The sequence below is a fragment of the Protopterus annectens genome, chromosome 3.part0 (genome assembly GCF_019279795.1).
Source record: "Protopterus annectens isolate FY-2018-M chromosome 3.part0, PAN1.0, whole genome shotgun sequence".
NCBI lineage: Eukaryota > Metazoa > Chordata > Ceratodontiformes > Protopteridae > Protopterus > Protopterus annectens.
In genome coordinates this window covers 527,771,493-527,791,407 of record NC_056731.1, presented here as the reverse complement: position 1 = coordinate 527,791,407, position 19,915 = coordinate 527,771,493, and the positions used below count along the sequence as shown (strand labels likewise).

General features: G+C 42.0%; 1 protein-coding gene across 5 annotated transcripts in view; it reads left to right on the top strand.

Moving 5' to 3' along the window:
* The window catches only part of TEX10 (testis expressed 10), a 2,069,943-nt gene that overhangs the window by 1,792,590 nt on the left and 257,438 nt on the right, over positions 1-19,915 (top strand). The window lies entirely within an intron of this gene.

The window sequence follows — 19,915 nt, the reverse complement described above, 5'->3', positions numbered from 1 at the left end:
TTGTGTCTAACTCCGGCTACCCTCTTCAGAGGGAGTATGGAGACATCATGTGTAGATATCTGTGTCCTCTTGTTCGCAAATTGGATGAGTTTCCAGCACCCCCCAATGAGCTAAATATTGGCTGTACTAAAATATTTCTGATCAGTGGATGAACCTGCAGTATAGGTGAGCAGGTGTAGACTTTAATTGTCTACATTTTCTTTTTCATCTTGAAACCACTGAGTTTCCGTACTCCCCACCACCCCAAAGCATGTGAATGCACTGGGTGGGTAGGAGGTGTGAGCCAGGGATCATCACATTCATCCATTGAGAAGACATTTTTACATATTCCCTAGCATCCTTGCATGAGTGCACACACACACACACACACACACACACACACACACACACACACCTTATTCATCTACAGAGCACATGCTCATTTTTCATGTTGGTGTGCTTCAGTAGCAACCTACAGCAGTTTTCCGCATTGGAGCAGACTTTCTCCTCCCTACCACCGGGATGAGTAAGTCCTATTTTCTTGCCAACTCATCTCCCTCCACCCCACCCCCCACTCCCCAACAAAAGAAAATAAGTCCAGCTTCTCAGTGCCTAAGTTGACTAATAGAACCCAGCTTACAAAAGCTGTATCTCTGACTTCATTTCTCTGCATCATAGATCCAACAGATACACCAGAGATCAGATTCTACATAATGTAAACAGAAACTAATTAAATTATAAATTGGACAGCTTCATGGTGGTCCTTTTCCAACTCAGGGTTCACAACAGCAAGCTGCCCAATTTGGAGGCACTTCTGTATCTGGAATGAGTGTTTGTGTAGTCACTGAGAAATATTTCAAATGTAATGAGAGCCCAGTCCACGATGGGATTCTGTGCATATCAAACATACCTTCAAGCCCATTTGTAATGATGGATGTGTTAATGTTTGTCAGAGATTTTATCCCTTTCAGAGTGATAACCCATGACCCCCAGTGAGCTCATCAAACTTCAGCTCTTTCAAGGTATGTCAGAATTTCAATTTATAACTTATTACCCTTCTGTGGCCACCACATGACCATGAAAATTTCCTTGCATTCCTTGAAATATCTGTTTGAGAGGGTTCATAAATTCTCTGTGACTTCAACTGTCCCTCCATAGACTAGAGTACTTTATACTTCTATCGTTGGGTTAACAAGAATTCCCTGGATCAAATTGTCCAAAATCCACAAAGAGCAGTAATTTCCTGGAATTAGTTCTCTCAAACTCAGCCCTGGCATGTTCTCTCCTCCTGGTTGGCCCCTGATTAAGTTGGACCACAAACTTGGTTACATTTAACCTCAGAGCATCCAGCCCTGGAAGCCAACAACACTGTCCGTAGAGACTTCAAAAAAAGCAAACCTTTTACAATTGTACAACAAAACTCAATACTCACCCATGTTAGCCCCACAGTGAATAAGGATATGCAGTCACCCGTGCCTAAGATCTCTGTGCTCATTTAGATAAATGTATTGACATAACACTCCCGACTAGAACAAAATGCAGTGGCAACTTCAACAGCAAACCACCCTAGTATTCAGTATGTATTAACAAGTTATACAGTAGAAGGAAGAAACTGATTATCTTGTAAGGCCAGAACATCCCGTAACAAAGAGAATAGAAAATGTCTCACTAACAAACTGAAGGCAGCAATAAAGACCAGTAGAGCATCCCATAAACTTAAACTATCTTCGGAAATTAAGAGCAATTATTAACTGCATTAGAAAATTAAGGAATTATTTACATCACTGCTTCTAACATAACTATTAATAGGACCTCTCATTCCACTCCTAACGACATTGCCAACATACCAGCAAATATATTTGCTGCAAATTTCTCCCCTGACGCCATCATCCCGAGCCACCCCCCACCACCATCTCAAAAGATCATATCTTTAAAGTACTCTGCAAGATCAAAACCACCTCTTCAGAGGCTCCCCTGCATATACCAGACTGTCTAATAAATACTGTCAAGCAGGATCTTGCTGGTTCCCCTCCTTAGGTTGCTCAACCTAAGCCTTGCTTGTCTTATGATGTGTTCCTAAGTCATGGTGCACAACAGTGATGATGTTCTTCCAAAAGTGTTCCGTCTGCCAACTTCAGACCCATTAGCCTTACAAGTCTTGCCTGTAAAGCCATGGAATGCATCACCACTGACTTCATAAAGCAAGACATTAAAAAGTTGATGAGGCTGAACCTGGAACAATTTGGATTTAAGGGAAATTCATGCCTGCTAAATCTTGTGTGCTGCTTTGAAAATGTCACATGAACTGTGATAATGGTCACACTGTTCATGCTTTCTACTTAGATCTGACAAAGATGTTTGACACTGTACTGCATTATGGGACTGTTAATAAGCTAATGGCCTTAAACATTGATTTGTATGTGCTAAGATGCATTACAGACTGGTTAAAGGACATAACGCATATTGTCATAGTCGGTGATGCCTCACCATTTAGGGCAAAGTTGACCAGTGGTGTTCCCCAGGATGCTGTACTAGGCCACTACCTTTTTGGGATTTATTTATCCTATCCTTAAGACTGGCAGTAAAGATCTCTGGCTGACTAAGTTTAATGGTGATTGTAAACTAGATGTAGTTGTTAAATCAACCAGTTATATTAATACAGATACTCATCAAATGAAACTAACACACATTAACTAGTGGTGCACTAAAAAAGGGTTCAAACTAAATGCTAAGAAACCCTGTATTGTCTCCTTTGGAAAACAACAAATGTCTACCATGTAATGTATCAATTATACCACACTTTCCATTGAACTCTACCGTCTACTCAGAGGCGATGTCTGCTTAACATGCAAGGCCATGTCAAACCCTGAGCGGTTGGACATGCTCCACTTAAAGAAATCCCAATCACTCAGAGCCACATGCTCCAGGGGTCTAAACCTTGTCATCACAATGAACAAAGCATGCTGGAGGGATAGGTTCCTGACCCAGAGACTCCCCATACTCTGGAATAGACTGCCCATACATGTCAAGCAGAGCGCCTCCTTGCCGCACTTCAAAAGGAACTCTGACGATTGGATGGGAAATAGGAAATTCACCTCGGGGAATCACGTCAGTCGCCCTGCTAGACAGGGATCCAGGGAAGTAAATATTGCGGGAAGAAATATCCAGAGAATTGTTATAGCTAGGCTTGTATAGGCCCTAGGGCCAATAGCCTAGTACCAACCTATGACCTTTGTTTCCCAGTGTTTCGAGAAACACAGAATGGGGGTCCTGGGACAGTGGTGGGAGATCTGTAGCAAGCTACAATTTGAATTGCAGTTTTGCCCGTTGTTAGTTGCACGTGGATGATCTCTGAAGCATCATGCTGTGCCATTAACCGGAGGTGTGGGTATCCTTGATGAATATGGATATGCCCCTGCCTTTTGTATTTCTGTCCAGGTTCTGTGGCTGAAATGTATGGTATGAGTTGTAGCCTGGTAGTGCTGGGATGCTCTCTGGAGCCTTAAACCAGGTTTCTGTTACTTCACATATATCGATTTTCTCCATACTGAGGAGTTCGAGTACGTGCGTTTTGAGGCTTAGACTTATGGCATTGAGTAGCATTACCCTCAGTTTTTTGTTACTTGTGCTATTCCATGCCTTCTGGGATCCTATTATCTGAAAACTTCTCTTTTTCAATATATTAAGTAGTGTGGCCAAAAGTAGAACAAAATCTCTGTTTATATCAGACAATAAAACTAAATGGGGAAAGAGGTTTGTTGCCCAGCATCTCCCCTTTCTCTGAAATATACTGTCCTTGCATGTCATGCAGTGTGACTATGTGTTGGCCTCTGAACATAGCTTAGACAAATGGATGGGTGACCTAAAATACACTTCTGGAATTGCAGGCCTTGCCCTTCTTGAAAATATTGGTAGAGCCTGAATGTGGCTATTGGCAAGACATGGATGGCCTCTGACATCCATAATAAGTTGTAACTTTATAGTAATAGAATTGCTGTTTTGTCAGTTTTAGCATGAAACATGAATGACCTTTGAGGCACAAAAAATGCAGAGTACTGAGCTATAGTAAGAAATATTGGGTACAAATTCCATGTTGCATGAGATGCATTTGAATAGAAATGAACATGTGAGTATGATAGAGAGTATTTTGCTATGGGTATTTGGCAGACTAGCAGACACATACTGACAGGAGTACAAACCCCTTTTGTGATGGAACAAAAAAAACAGTAAGTAATGGAGGATGTGTTGGTAGTGAGTGATGCTACCTAAAAAGAAAGTACTCAAGTGCAAGGATATAATTGGTGTGATAGCAAAGGAAAACACAGGCTTTATTTGTAGATATTACATTGTACTTGAGAGATCTTGAAATTGACTTTAGGGTATTGTGGAATATTTCAAGACATTTTCAAGTATTTTCTGGGTGAAAAAATAAATGAAGTTAAGGTTCTAGCAGTAAGCTTTGTTCATATAAATGAATTAATTCAACAGTTTCCATATTTATGGGGACATAAAAAGATGCAATGTTTAAACTGTATGGTTTTAACAAGGACTCTGTTGTGGCAGCCAGGGATATGTGGGAAGAGACCAAGCAGAAAAATATTTTAAACAATAACAGCTTAGAAACTAATGGCTGTGAACAATAAGATACAGGCAGTCAAATTTTTTTAAGTTCATCTGCTTGTATAAGACAGAGGAAATATGTGTGAGATATTAAAGAATTAAAGAAATTTATTTGGGAAGGGAAGATGGCAAGAGTAAGCTAGGATAAGATGATTCTTTGACTTGAACAGAGTGGGTTTAGGATCACCTGATTTCTAGAGATTATAGATCAAAATGGAAAAAGGTTATTGTGGAGCAAGGTAGAAGTACGAGTGATGTTGAGAGAGAGGTTTTGGAAGCATGCTCGTAAAGAAAATAGAAATAACTGTACAGAATAGTATATTGCAGATAACGTTTTAAAGACTAGCCCAGTAAGCTGGTAGGGAAAGGAAATGTTGCCATTTAGAATATTTACAACTAAGAGTACAGAAAACAAGCAAGAGATTCCAGAGGTTAACTGGAAGAAACTATAAAAATAATTTGAATGTTAAGGCAATAGAGTGGGAAGACACCAAGCAGTTGTTTGATCTGCAGGTCAAAGATTGCCTTAATTGAAAGACAAGCTCTGGTAGTAGTTTAGGATCAAGAATATAATAAGCTATTAAGAAAGGGATGATTATTAAGGCATATAAAATGCTACATGATAGTTATTAAAACCAATCAAAAGAGATTAAAAAAGATTAGGAGAGAAGAGAAAGGCAAATTGCAAAAGTGCAGTGGGAAGAAATGTTTAAGACCCTTAGAAATGCTACAGATTCCAGAAGATTTAGGATGTTTGCATGGAAATGTTTACACAAGTACTTTTATACTCCCAGTAGGCTTCAGAAGATTTCCCTCAAGTGGAAAGCAAATGTTAAAGATAGTGAAGAGAATGAAAGAGAAAATTGGGGAGCACATTTTCCCAGAAAATGTGGAGTTATTTGAGTTTAAGGATACCCTTCAGAATGTCCTGACACCATTGTTTGGGGAACATATTATATTAACTAAGAGGATTATACTATTGAATTGTTGTCTGGGTTTATTAAGGCATATTAACTCATAATATGAGGAGCTGTCCAATCTTGTAGCCCAGGCAGGTATGACCCTAGCCCTGAGTAGCATCCTGCCATCACCCAGAATTATACCACAGTACAAGGACAAAATGATTGACTTCAACATTTGACTAAGCTTCTGGTGTCATTCTAAGGGGATCCAGTATCTGTCTGCCTGGGATGACATGATCGACAAACCATGATGCTTTGCCAGAGATATGGCCTGCACCTGTCGCCCCTGGGATTCTGGATACTGGCTAAGGCTCTAGCCACCCCTATAGTGCCTTTTTCAGGCAAAGTTCAAATGACAAATTCACCACCGTAAAAACAACAATAGGTGTTGCTGCTAAAATTCAACTAAACCACGATACCACACCAAGAACTTTATTAGATAAAGCTTTCGGGTCTACACCCTTCATCAGTATGAGTCATTACAAAAAAATCAACATTTAAATAGGAGAATATAAAGTCACATGCTTCAGCCCATCCCACTATCTCATTAACAATCAAAACTAAAAGTAATATACAACTCATAAAGGTCTATATAAAAAATACTAAAAAGAAGACAAAAATCTTGCTTTACATAAAAACTCTTCTGTTCAAAATAAAACATAAAAATTATTAATAACTTATATAAACATTTAATATATCTATACATAAAAAGGAGAAGTCACTGATAACATCTAACAGCCTATGTGTACTACATCAGGTGAAAAAAAACTTGTCATAACCTATTAAAGCCTCTCTCTCTGCCTTTTAACTAATACTGGCTTCAAGCTAACTGCATTATTCAAACCAGGGGGTACATCTGCCTGTAGCCTAATAATTGTTAATGTCACCTTTCCTTAAACTCACTGCCATTTTACTTAATACCCTAAATTTAAACACATGTCTTTCACCTTTTTCCATGGCATGCTTACTCAGAGCATTTGTCAATACTTTTCTTCTTACTTCAGATTTATGCTCCACTATTCTCTCTCTTAGTTTTCTGATCATTTTGCCCACATAGAACGATGTACATAAAGTACACGTAGCTAGATACACTATCCTTTCCTCATTACAAGCAGTTAATGTTTTTATAGCAAAGACTTCTGTTATTGTTGGATGTTGGAATTCAATGTCTCCTTCATACAAATCATTGCAACAGGAACAATTGTAACATTTAATCATCCCTTCTATTTTATTTTTTCTTTTAGTTTTAACCTGAAAATCTTTATAGCATATTTTCTGCTTCAGAGCTTCACAGCTTCTATAAGCAAACCTTGGTTTATCACCTACAATTGATCTTATCTCAGGCATAGCCAATAAAATTGGCCAATTCCTTTCTACTATATTACACACACTCCGTGTATTTAAGTTGTATGTTGTCATATACCTCAAGGTTTCAACAACTGCAGGTGAACCATCATTTGCTTTCTCATTACCAACCGCCAATATTGGTCTATATTTAATCTGCCTACCCTCTATTACTTCTTCCCTTATCTTATTTATCAAATGTTTAGAATAACCACTTCTCTCAAATTCTAATGACATAATTTCTACCTGTTCAGAAAAAACAACTTCAACTGTATTCAGTTTACTCAATCTTATAAATTGTGCTTTAATTATTCCTTTAAAAATATGTGGAGCATGCATACTGTCCCTATTCACATACCTCAAAGCATCTACCTCTTTTCTAAACACCTTAGATTCTAATCTGCTATTAACCTTAAACAAGGTTACATCCAAGAAATTCATACTACTAACTGAAGCCTCCATTTTAAACTTTAGAAAGTCAGTTGAGCTATTGAGCTATTGAGGTATTGTATATAAACTTCCAATTCCAATAGGGACCCTTTCCATATCATAAAACAATTGTCCACAAATCTTTTGTAGAACAACACTTTCTCATTTGAGTAACTGCTTCCATCAAATATAACTTTCTTCTCCCATTCATATAGCACAAGATTAGCATACGTGTTGGCAATGGGAGTACCCATTGCCACACCTGTAAGCTGCAGAAAAGGTTGTGCATCAAAAATAAAAACATTGTGTAGCAGAACTACTTCCAAAAGAGAACAGATGGTCTCAATATCTCTTCCAACCATCCTCACCTCTTTATTCAAAAAATCACGTATAGCATTAACCCCATAATCATTGGGAATGACAGTGAAAAGTGAGGTAATATCCATAGTTGATGGAAGTAGTTACTCAAATGAGAAAGTGTTGTTCTACAAAAGATTTGTGAACGATTTTTTTATGATATGGAAAGGGTCCCTGTTGGAATTGGAAGTTTATATTACAATACCTCAATAGCTCAACTGACTTTCTAAAGTTTAAAATGGAGGCTTCAGTTAGTAGTATGAATTTCTTGGATTTAACGTTGTTTAAGGTTAATAGCAGATTAGAATCTAGGGTGTTTAGAAAAGAGGTAGATGCTTTGAGGTATGTGAATAGGGACAGAATGCATGCTCCACATATTTTTAAAGGAATAATTAAAGCACAATTTATAAGATTGAGTAAGCTGAATGCAGTTGAGGTTGTTTTTTCTGAACAGGTAGAAATTATGTCATTAGAGTTTGAGAGAAGTGGTTATTCTAAACATTTGATAAATAAGATAAGGGAAGAAGTAATAGAGGGTAGACAGATTAAATATAGACCAATATTGGCGGTTGGTAATGAGAAAGCAAATGATGGTTCACCTGCAGTTGTTGAAACCTTGAGGTATATGACAACATACAATTTAAATACACGGAGTGTGTGTAATATAGTAGAAAGGAATTGGCCAATTTTATTGGCTATGCCTGAGATAAGATCAATTGTAGGTGATAAACCAAGGTTTGCTTATAGGAGCTGTGAAGCTCTGAAGCAGAAAATATGCTATAAAGATTTTCTGGTTAAAACTAAAAGAAAAAATAAAATAGAAGGGATGATTAAATGTTACAATTGTTCCTGTTGCAATGATTTATATGAAGGAGACATTGAATTTCAGCATCCAACAACAGGAGAAGTTTTTGCTATAAAAACATTAACTGCATGTAATGAGGAAAGGATAGTGTATCTAGCTACGTGTACTTTATGTACATCGTTCTATGTGGGCAAAACAATGAGAAAACTGAGAGAATAGTGGAGCATAAATCTGAAGTAAGAAGAAAAGTATTGACAAATGCTCTGAGTAAGCATGCCATGGAAAAAGGTGAAAGACATGTATTTAAATTTAGGGTATTAAGTAAAATGGCAGTGAGTTTAAGGAAAGGTGACATTAACAATTCTTTGGAGTTGAGAGAATTAGAGTGGATTATTAGGCTACAGGCAGATGTACCCCCTGGTTTGAATAATGCAGTTAGCTTGAAGCCAGTATTAGTTAAAAGGCAGAGAGAGAGGCTTTAATAGGTTATGACAAGTTTTTTTTTTCATCTGATGTAGTACACCATAGGCTGTTAGATGTTATCAGTGACTTCTCCTTTTTGTGTTTAGATGTATTAAATGTTTATATAAGTTATTAATAATTTTTGTGTTTTATTTTGAACAGAAGAGTTTTTTATGTAAAGCAAGATTTTTGTCTTCTTTTTAGTATTTTTATATAGACCTTTATGAGTTGTATATTACTTTTAGTTTTGATTGTTAATTAGGTAGTGGGATGGGCTGAAGCATGTGATTTTATATTCTCCTTTTTAAATGTTGATGTTTTTGTAATGACTCATACTGATGAAGGGTGTAGACCTGAAAGCTTTATCTAATAAAGTTCTTGGTGTGGTATCGAAATTCACCACCGTAACAGGTTACACGCAAGCAAAATCTGAGGGTATTGCTACTCAATGCTAGAAGTCTAAACCTCAAAATGCACTCACTCGAGGCACTCCTTAAAATGGAGAACATCGACATCTGTACAGTGACAGAGACCTGGTTCAAGGTTCCAGAGATTACCCCTGCATTACCAGGCTATAATTCATACCACACACAAACACTAAAGGCGGAGGCATGTCCATATTCATTAAGGCTATCCACACCTCCAGGCTAATTGCTCAGCATAATGCATCCGAGATTGTCCAAGTGCAACTAACTCTGGGCAAGACCGTAATCCAAATTGTAGCTTGCTACAGATCCCCTAAAATGCCCTAGGATTCCTACTCCTCATTTTTTGATACACTGGAAAATATTAGGGTACAGCCTAACACCCTAATAATGGGCGATTTCAACTACCCCACCATTAACTGGGAAAACTACTCGTGTACCAACTCTTGTGCTCAAAGTTTTCTGGAATTCATAAATTCCAATGTCTTGGATCAACTTATCCACACCCCCACCAGGGGCAGCAATATCCAAGACCTGGTTATTACCAACATGTGCAACCGGTGCTCCACACCAGAGGTCAATTCTTCGTTGGTCAGATCGGACCACAAGCTAATCACCCTAGACATGCACATCCCTCCCCCACCCCCCATTATGGAAACCACTGTAAAAAATTTCTCCAAAGCCAACTTCACGCTTCTTAAGACAGAAGTGACAAACTTCACCACACCCATGCTGACGGACAATAGAGGTATGACTGCTGAATCCTACACAAATGCACTTTATAAGCACGAGTGCATGGATCGTGCAATCCCTAACAGAATCAGGATGCTATCCTCCAAAAAAAGGAAGCCAATCTGGTGGTCCCCTGCCATAAACAAACTCTACAACAGAAGAAAGAAACTGTTGCAAAAAAGAGTAAAATCCCATGATTGGAGGAACTACCTGGCCAACCTCAGTAAGAAGCTGAGATCCCTCATAAAATCCTCCAAAGCTAGTTTCGAAAACAAAATCGCCACCGACTCTAAAGACAACCACAAAGCATTCTATAGCTATGTCAAGAATCTCAATGGCAACACTCAGATCTGCTCTGAGTTGCAGCAAAATGACACTAAATATACATAACCAACTGATATTGGCAACATCCTGGCAGATAGGTTCAGTGCTAACGTTACCCCCCTCTCATCCCCTAAAGGGCCCATCTCTATACCGGAAGAATGCAGAGTTCCTATAATCACGGCTGCACAGGTAAAAAAAACACTCTCCAAAGTCAAGAACACAGCATCCATGGGATCTGACAACATCCCAGGCTGCATTCTACATGAACTACAGAACGAACTGGCATCCCACCTCAGTGCCATGTTCAATCATAGCCTCACCTCAGGCTATGTGCCCACTGAATGGCGCACAGCGACGGTTATCCCACTCCACAAAGGGGGGAACCACAACAGACCCTAGAAACTGCTGCCCCATTAGCCTGACGAGCCTGGTCTGCAAGGCTATGGAACATATATCATCATGGAACTCATGAACAATGACATTGGTAATCTCCAAACTCTGGACCCCACCCAGTTCGGGTTTGTAAAAGGCAGATCATGTCTTGTAAACCTGATAGACTTCTTTGAAGTGGTCACGAAAGCCGTAGATTGAGACTAAGGTGGTTCACACAGCCTATCTAGATCTTGCCAAGGCTTTCGACACCATCCCCCACTCTGGAATTATAGATAAACTCACTAAACTAGGTCTAAATCCCTATGCCACAAGATGGGTTGCCAACTGACACACTGACAGAACCCACACTGTGAAAGTAGCAGACTCCAAATCCAACTTCAGACCAGTGACAAGTGGAGTACCACAGGGTTCAGTCCTGGGTCCTCTCCTATTTGGTATCTACTTCTCTGAAGTAGAGGCAAACACAGAAGGTCCTTTGGCTAACAAAGTTCGCAGATGACTGCAAACTAGGAGCCATAATCAAAACTCCAAAAGATGTGGACATCCTACAAAAGGGCCTCGCTGAGACAGATGCCTGGTGTCAAAGCCATGGTCTCAAGCTCAGTGCCAAAAAGTGCATTGTCATCCCTTTTGGTAAAAACTCTGTACCCATAAACTACCACATAGGCGGTAGTCTACTTAACACTGAAAGTGTGATGAGATCTTGGGACACAGGTGGACAGTAGTCTCTCCTTTGATAATCACATCACCACAGTAGTCAGGAAATCCTTCTACATGGCACACCTCATCACAAAAGGTTTCTCATCCAGGAAAAAGGAGGTCACTGTTCCCCTCTACTCGTCACTCATTAGACCCATTATATAGAGTACAATGCCCCTTTTGGTATGTACCTCACAAGACATCTACAACAACTGGAAAGGCCGCAGAAATACCTCACAAAGAAGATTACCTGCCTCAAACAGATGGCCTATGCAAACCATCTCAAAAAACTGCAGCTTTACTCCCATCGCATGTCACCTACTCAGAGGCGATCTCTGCCTAACCCACAAAGCTATGTCAAACCCAGAGCTTTTGGACATGCTCCACTTAAAGCTACATGCTCTAGGGACCTAAACCTTGTCACCACAATAAACAGAACATGCTGGAGGGATAGATTCCTGTCCCAGAGACTTCCTATACTCTGGAACAAACTACCTATCTATATCAAACAAAGCTCCTCATTAGCACTCCTCAAGAAAAATCTTGATGATTGGATGGGAGATAGGAAATTCACCTCAGGAATCACTTCTGTGACTCTGCTCGACAGTAGCACAGGAAAATAATTTTCTTGGGTGGTGAAAGCCAGGTTACCTTTTGGCTAGGCTTATATAGGCCCGAGTGTCAATAGGCTAGTACCTACCTATGAGCCTATAAACACCCATGTGATGTGGAATGTCACAGTTCTAGCAGCCTACGCACATCTTGCATTCCAGAACATTTTCTGAAAAACAATCTTAAGAAGCATAAGATATATAAATGAAGATATTCTGTGAGCAATAAATGTTATTAAAACTGTACAAATAGCAATGTTTTCAGTAATGTAATCCATAGCTCAAGCACCTTCTCTTACCCATAATCCTTTCTGAAGCCCAAGATTACCTCAGACCTTATTTGCAGCAAACAGACATGGTTTCTTCATGGCTCCAGCACTTTTTGGAGATGACTCAGTTTTTTGCTTCAGGTTTCCCTCCATTGGCAGGGTCCTTTCATTTCTTTCTCACTTTCCTTCCGCCTTACCTATAGTTTATTTTAAAAAAAAAAGTTTCTAGTTGCATCTTTTGGTGATTGCTGCTTCTGTTCTAGGCCAAGCTCCCTTCTCTTCCTTTTCTTCTTCTAATCTTTTTGAGTAATCTTATAATTGTTGGTATTTTCTTTCCCAAGTCTTTGGGAATTTCTGGCACCATTGTTGGTATTCTTCCTTTATTTTCCCTAGTATTCACCATGTATTTGTTTTCTTTCAGGGTTGTTATTTCAGCCTTCCTTGCAGAATGTCAGACAAGTCTGCAGGTTTTAAGAAATGCTCGTCATGTTGGCACAAAATAGTCAACTTGTATGCCCACTCCATGTGTATATTTTCTTGGGGGCATTCATCTTGAAGTAATGTGTGGCATTTGTTCTGGCTTCATCCACAAAGCACTGGTTGAATGCAGGAGCAAAATTATTCTCATGGGTTACTGCCTTCTCCTTCCTCAGTAGCTGAAACTCCCCCCTCTGGTACTAAACCTGTGGAAAAAATTTCAACGGGAGAAAGGTGATCAGACTTTTCTTTTGATTTTTCTTTAGTCTTAAGAGTCGAGGAAGCATTCTCTGACCACTGTGCTCCACTTGGTGCTGATTTCGCTTCCATCCCAAAGATATCCAAAGATGTTCTTCGTGTTTCACTGTTGCAGTCATCACCTGTGGGTTATCCCTGCTGTGGTAGCCCTCAGCCGGCCCGAATATCAGTCAATGTTTTTCTCCGTCATTATATCAGTCATTCTTGCTGTGGAGCCTGTAGCAGAAGCAGTTCGCACAAATGCCGGCCGGTCGCTACCAGAATTTGAATTTCAGCTGAAAACATCTAAAGCTAAGTACCCAGTTGGGGAACCTTTTTTCTTGCAGTAACAGATGTCCGAAAAAGTTAACAATTGTCTCGCCTGTGGAAAACAGATCCCACATCGAGACTTCCTTTCTTACTGCATCACTTGTTTAGGCCCAGACCATGATGTCCCCGTTGCCAGTTCTGTGCCCTCTTTAATGCGAGAACCATAAGCCGTAGAGCTCTTTTTTTAGACAGTTATTTTCGTGTTCCGTCTTCGCATTCCAATATGGCATCCATTAGCTAACGATCTGTGGACATTCCGAAAAAACACAGAGATATAAGGATAGAGACAAACCACACAAGGCTAAGCCTTCCGACGACACTACCGCTAAGCAGGTAGTCAGTTCTCTGGAATTTAGTGAGGCGCTTTTTAGCCCCTGATGCCCGATTCGATATCTACGCAAGCCTCGACTGTGACCCTTTTGGAGTCTGGTATGCCGCAGAAATCTTCATCTTCCGAACCTTTGGCTGTCTCTTCCTCATTGGCACCATCTTCCGAGGAGGCATTTCGAACTACCAAATTTAGACCAAAAACAATGTCTTCTCATCTGACTACTGTCTGTCACAGACCAACGTATTCTCTTAGGCCTAGAAGCCAGGCCACTCCTAGGAAATCTGCTTCTAGCCACCATCTTGCTCCTGCTCCAGCACCCCAACCACAAATGCTTAAAGTGGTGAAGGATCTCATCTCCCTTATCCGGGGTAGTCAGGCCACAACTTCTAAAAGGAGACCCTTCTCCAGAAATTGAGACAACAGGATTCTGAGGAATCTGACTATTCAGGTTTTGAAGAGGAACAGCAACCTCTGATTGCTTATGAGGATTCAGATGCAGAGGAATCTATCCCTTCTGCCTCCCCTCCAGAGGACCTTTCCTTTGGGAGAACCCTTTACACCCTCACGGAACATTTCCAATGGAAATGTCAGGACTTCACCCAGTCTAAGAAAAGACTTAGAGAGTTTCTGGAGCTGCCCCAGCACAGACCCCTGCCCATCCCCCCCTTATTTTAGAAGTGGTGGATGATGTTTTCCATGAATCCAGCTTAGCCCCTGATGCCCTCCCACCTGTTTCCAGTAAACCTGACAGGTATTACAAAGTACCTGATTCTCACAAATACCTGTACAGAAATCCTGCTGCAGACCCAGAGGTCATTACACAGAGACCTAAAGGAGCTAAGACTAGTTGCGCCAAGAATCCTATTCCTTCTGACAAGGACTCCAGAGCTCTGTACAGGTTGGCTAAAAAATGTATACACCTCTGCAACCTTCGCTATCCAAGCACTCAATTGTCAGTTCCATATGTTAAAATTTCAGCAACACACTTTGGAGCTATTAAAACAAAAGATTTCTACCTTTCCTGACTGTGTCAATTCAAAAGAGTTAGCAGATTTACTGCACTCTGCTTGTCAAGTGGCAAAACACTCATTACAATGTGGATATGATGCCCTAGAAGCCTCTAGCAGGGCAGCAGTGACAGGATCGGTCATTAGGAGACATGCATGGCTGAAGGAACAACCTCTCCCTGATCATGTCGAGTCTAAACTTATTGATGTACTCCTAGATAAGGAGCACTTATCTGGAGTAAAAGCAGAAGAGGTGCTTAAAAATGGCAGACAAAGCAAAATCTAAACAAACAGTAAAAGATTTCTTTCAGGTTCAACCTCCCAGGTTCATCAGGAACTTTCCCTCTAAGCACTGGTCTTCCCTGCACCTTGCAGACAGGGCCAAGGTAAGCCCCGCAGGGACAGACCATACAGGTCCCTGTACCAGGGCCAGCAGAGATGCAAACAGTGGACCACTTCAGCCCCAAAGGCAGGGAGTTCTAAGCAACCCTTCTATGGCAAAAAAACTCACAATGACTCCCCCTTCCCCCTCTGCCCTCCCTTCACTCATCAAAAAATAGGAGTAAGGCTCTCCCTCATAAAAGAAAATTGCCTTTCTGTAACAAAGGAACAGTGGGTCTTAAAGATAATTTTTCAGGGATACAGATTCTCTTTCGTTGAACTCCCAATTCCAAGAGGGTACCCAGACCTACCTCCAAATCAGTGGGCAGAGGCATTGAAACAGGTCCAAACTCTCATATCCCAGGGGGCAGTAGAACCTGTCCCCTCAGATCAAACAGGCAAAAGTTTTTTTCCAGACTATTCCTTGTTCCCAGAAAAGAGGACACTTGGCACCCCATCCTGGATCTATCCATTCTGAACACCTCCCTGGTGGTCCCCAGATTCAAAATGCAAACTTTGCAGCAGCTGCTGCCTATGCTAAAAATGCCTGGCTAGTGACCCTAGATCTAAAAGATGCCTACCTCCACATCCCCATAAGGAAGTCTTGCAGGAAATTCATGCGCTTCAGAGCAGGATCACAGCACTTTCAGTTCTCTGTGCTGCACTTTGGCTTATCTACTGCACCCATAGTATTCACTAAATGTTTAACACTGGCTGTAGCATTTTGCAGACCGGGAAATATACAGATTTACCCTTACCTGGATGACTGCCTCATTCAGGCAGAGGGCAAAAAAAAGCTGCTCCAGGACCTTCTCTTTGTCAAATCCCTCCTAACTTCCCTAGGGTTCACCATCAACGAAAATGAATCAAAGCAAACTTCCACCAGGAAGATCATTTTCTTGGGAGCTGTGCTAGATGCAGCATCCCAAATGGCTTTCCTATCCCCAGATAAGCAGAGCTTCCTGCCTCTCTACTTTACCCAGCTGGCTTCCAGAAGTCACCTCACCGCGAGGTAGTTCCTGCAAGCCCTGGGTTACATGGCATCTTGCATCCTTCTAATTCCTCTGGCCAGGCTTCACGTGAGAAAATGTCAGTGGTATCTAAAGAACCTTTGTTGCCAGCACTCTGTGTCTACAGACCTCTCTCCCTCTGAGCCCATGTATAAGGGCTGAGTTTCTCTGGTGGGCAAAGGCCTGTGCCAAGAACAAGAGTCTTCCCTTCATCTTCTGCCTTACAGGCCAGACCATCACCACCGATGCCTCAGACATTGCTTGGGGTGCTCACCTAGCAGGTGAGTGCACACAAGGTCTTTGGGATGCCCAGCACCTTCACTTACACATCAATCAGGAAGAAATGATGGCAGTATAAAAGGCTCTGACATCCTTCAAACCTCATCTCAGGCCAGGGGTTCTCCTTATAAAAGCAGACAACACCACAGTAATGTGGTACATTAACAAACAGGGGGGGGGACCAATCTTGCCCTCTGTGCAGGCTGTCCTTGAACATTTGGCTGACAGCCGACTCCATGGGTCTGCTCCTAATTGCCCAATACCTACCAGGGGTCAACAACACCCTGGCAGACCACCTAAGCAGAAACTTACTGGACCCCCATGAATGGCAGCTCCACAGGGAAATCTTTCTGCAAATCACTCAGGAGTGGGGGACTCTTGAGGTGTATCTCTTTGCTTCCCATCTCAGCCACCAGCTGCAAAAGTTCTGTACCAGGGAGTATCACCTCCTAGCATGGAAAGTGGATGCCTTGACCTTCCCCTGGAACTCCCTCTTTGTGTATGCGTTCTCTCCTCTGCCCCTTATTCCCAAGGTACTAATCAAAATAAGGGAGGAGAGACCAAATGCCATCCTCATTGCTCCAAATTGGCCCAGACAGCATTGGTACCCCTTACTGCACAGCCTGACCTTACAGCCCCCCAAGCATCTTCCCCTGATCTCAGACCTCTTGACCCAGGTGAGGGGGAAGATAGTGCACCCAGACTTGCAGACTCTCAATCTTTTAGCATGGCTTATACCTTAAACGTTAACAAGGAAGTCCCTGTTAAGCAAGCAGGTCCTAGACATTCTCACAGAGGCCAGAAGGCCCAGCACCAGAAAATCCTACGCAGGGAAATTGAAAAGATTCTGCTCCTGCAGCCAGTCCAGAGGGGCCACTACCTCTCATCCTTCCATCCCTCTTATCTTGGATTACCTAGCTGAGTTGCTGAAAAGTGGCCTCTCCTCTTCTATTAAAATCCACGCCTCAGCCATTTCAGCCCATTATGATTCAGACCTACCCCTCTTCTCTCATCCTTTGATTAAACAATACCTCAGAGGGACTTCTTATGTCAGACCTCCCATGCCAGCCCTGGACGTGAATTGTGTTTTAGAAAAACTAACCTTACCTCCTTTTGAACCTGCTGCTTCAAGAGAATTTAAATACCTCTTTTGGAAAACTGCCTTCCTACTAGCTATCACCTCAGCCAGAAGGGTTTCAGAACTTCAGGCACTCATGGCTGTTGAGCACTTCACCATTTTCCATGCAGACACGGTCTCCTTGAGGACTAACCCCTCCTTTATGCCCAAAGTGGTATCTGATGTGACACTCAAGCAGGCCATTCACCTACTCACCTTCTTTCCCAACCCTCAAAACAAGGAGGAGCAAATTCTGCACTCGCTAGACATGCACAGACAAGTTGGATACTTTCTGGATCGTACTAAACCCTTCAGAAAAACAGACCAGCTGCTTTCCAGCTTTGCCCCAGGGACAGAGGGGAAACGCATTTCCAAGCAAACCATTTCCAAATGGCTATCACATTGTATCCATTTCTGCTACAAACTACATGGAACCACCCCCCCAAGTCTATTCATACCCATTCCACTAGGGCAGCCTCCACTTCCACAGCCTTCATCAGAGCAGTCCCTACCAGGGACATCTTGGAAGCTGCCACCTGGTCCTCTGTCCATACCTTTACAAAGCATTACCACCTACCTCTTTTTTTCTAATTCTAGGGAAGGGTTTGCCCCTGCAGTTCTGCAGGGCTTGCTGACCCATGCCTACGGCTCTAACTTATCCTTCCTCCCCTCTCCTCAGCTTTGGGAATCCTCCCACAGGTGATGACTGCAACAGTGAAGCACAAAGAACATAGTACAGTTGTGTAAACTTACCATAAATGTATATGTTCGAGTGTATTCATTGTTGCAGTCCTGGTTTCCCCTCCTTCCCATCCCCCTTGTATCCTCATCCCCTAGGGGGGGACATAAGCTTCCCACAGTGCCTTTTAGCCACCAGGAACACTTTACCTTATTTCCTTGTGCTCTTCTGATGCGTTAGGGCAAAAAAACCTGATGTAATGACGTCAGCTGCTTTGCTTTATAGCAAAATGGAAATGGTTTCCTTGGAAATGGGCTTCCCATCTGCCCCTGGGGCAAAGCTGGCAAGCAGCTGGTCTGTTTTTCTGAAGGGTTTAGTACGGTCCAGAAAGTATCCGAGTTGTCTGATGTCAGACTACAGGTGACTGCAGCCGACGCAAAAGAAATTGACTCTGGTATTCGGGCTGGCCGAAGGCTACCACAGCAGGGATAACCCACAGGTGATGACTGCAACAGTGAATACACTCAAACATCTACATTTATGGCAAGTGTACACAACTGTACTTTTTGGGTCCATCCACCTCTTCGGATCTGGTGTCTGTTCCATGCAAGTTTTCAACTCATAAGCAGCTCCAGTTCTCTCTGGAGCCAATGTCATTGAGATTTCATTCTCCTTTTTTGCAAGAACTCCATGTAGAGTTTGTAGACCTTCCTCCTCATGCCTCAGGTCTACCAGGAAGCCTGTCTGAAGTAGATGTGGACAAGATGATAAAATTTCTTAGGACACAAATTCAGTAGGGAGTTCTTCTGGTTCTGGCTCCTGTTGGACCCATGAGCTTCGCACCAACTGAAACACTTTCAGTGACTCCTACTCCAATCCACCCTTTGGCTTTGGAGGTTCAGGATCTGAGAATTCCAGAATTGTCTGGGTCTCATTTGAAGGGTTGGCCTTTGTCAACTTCATCATCTTCTCTGATCCAGCTGGTGATGACCTTGTCAGAACTGGAGGGATCTCTGACCCATAGCTTCAGCACCAGTTCCAAGGGTAGTGGTTCAGCTCTGATATTTTTGAAGCCGTCCCTTCCCCTCAGGGCCTCAGTGCTAGACAGTTCTAGTTCCAGCTCCTGCATCAAGGCAGGGTTATGAGAAAGACTTGGATTTGTCCAGGCAGGTGGCTTTGGCTCTTACTGGAGCAGTCCTGGGCTCTCCATTAGTGTCTGCATTTGAGGTAGTGAGAGAGCTTTCCACATGACTGGAGACAGAACATCTTTACCCTGCTTGGGTCATCCCCCTCCAAAGCTGTCTGCCTGTGTCCTTAGTAAGTTCATTCTGTGTCCTCTGAGCAGCCGATCCATTCTAGCCTCAACACAGTCCTTTGACAGGACTCCCCATACACTTCCAGGTCCTCCTCCTCAGATCATCCCCATGAGAAAGTTACCCAGAAGCACAAGTGCAACAGGAGGCACATTGAGTTAAAGACTCCTGTGGGGAATCATTCACTCCGGAACAGCTCAGAAAAGCTGCCTGCTTAATTCCACCATAGGAACAACAGTGCAGCCTGAGCTCATTTTCAGAAAATCCATTTGTAATACCATACAGAAAACAATTGTTCGTAACTCTTTAACTATAAGAGCTAGACTAAAAATGTAAATGTGAA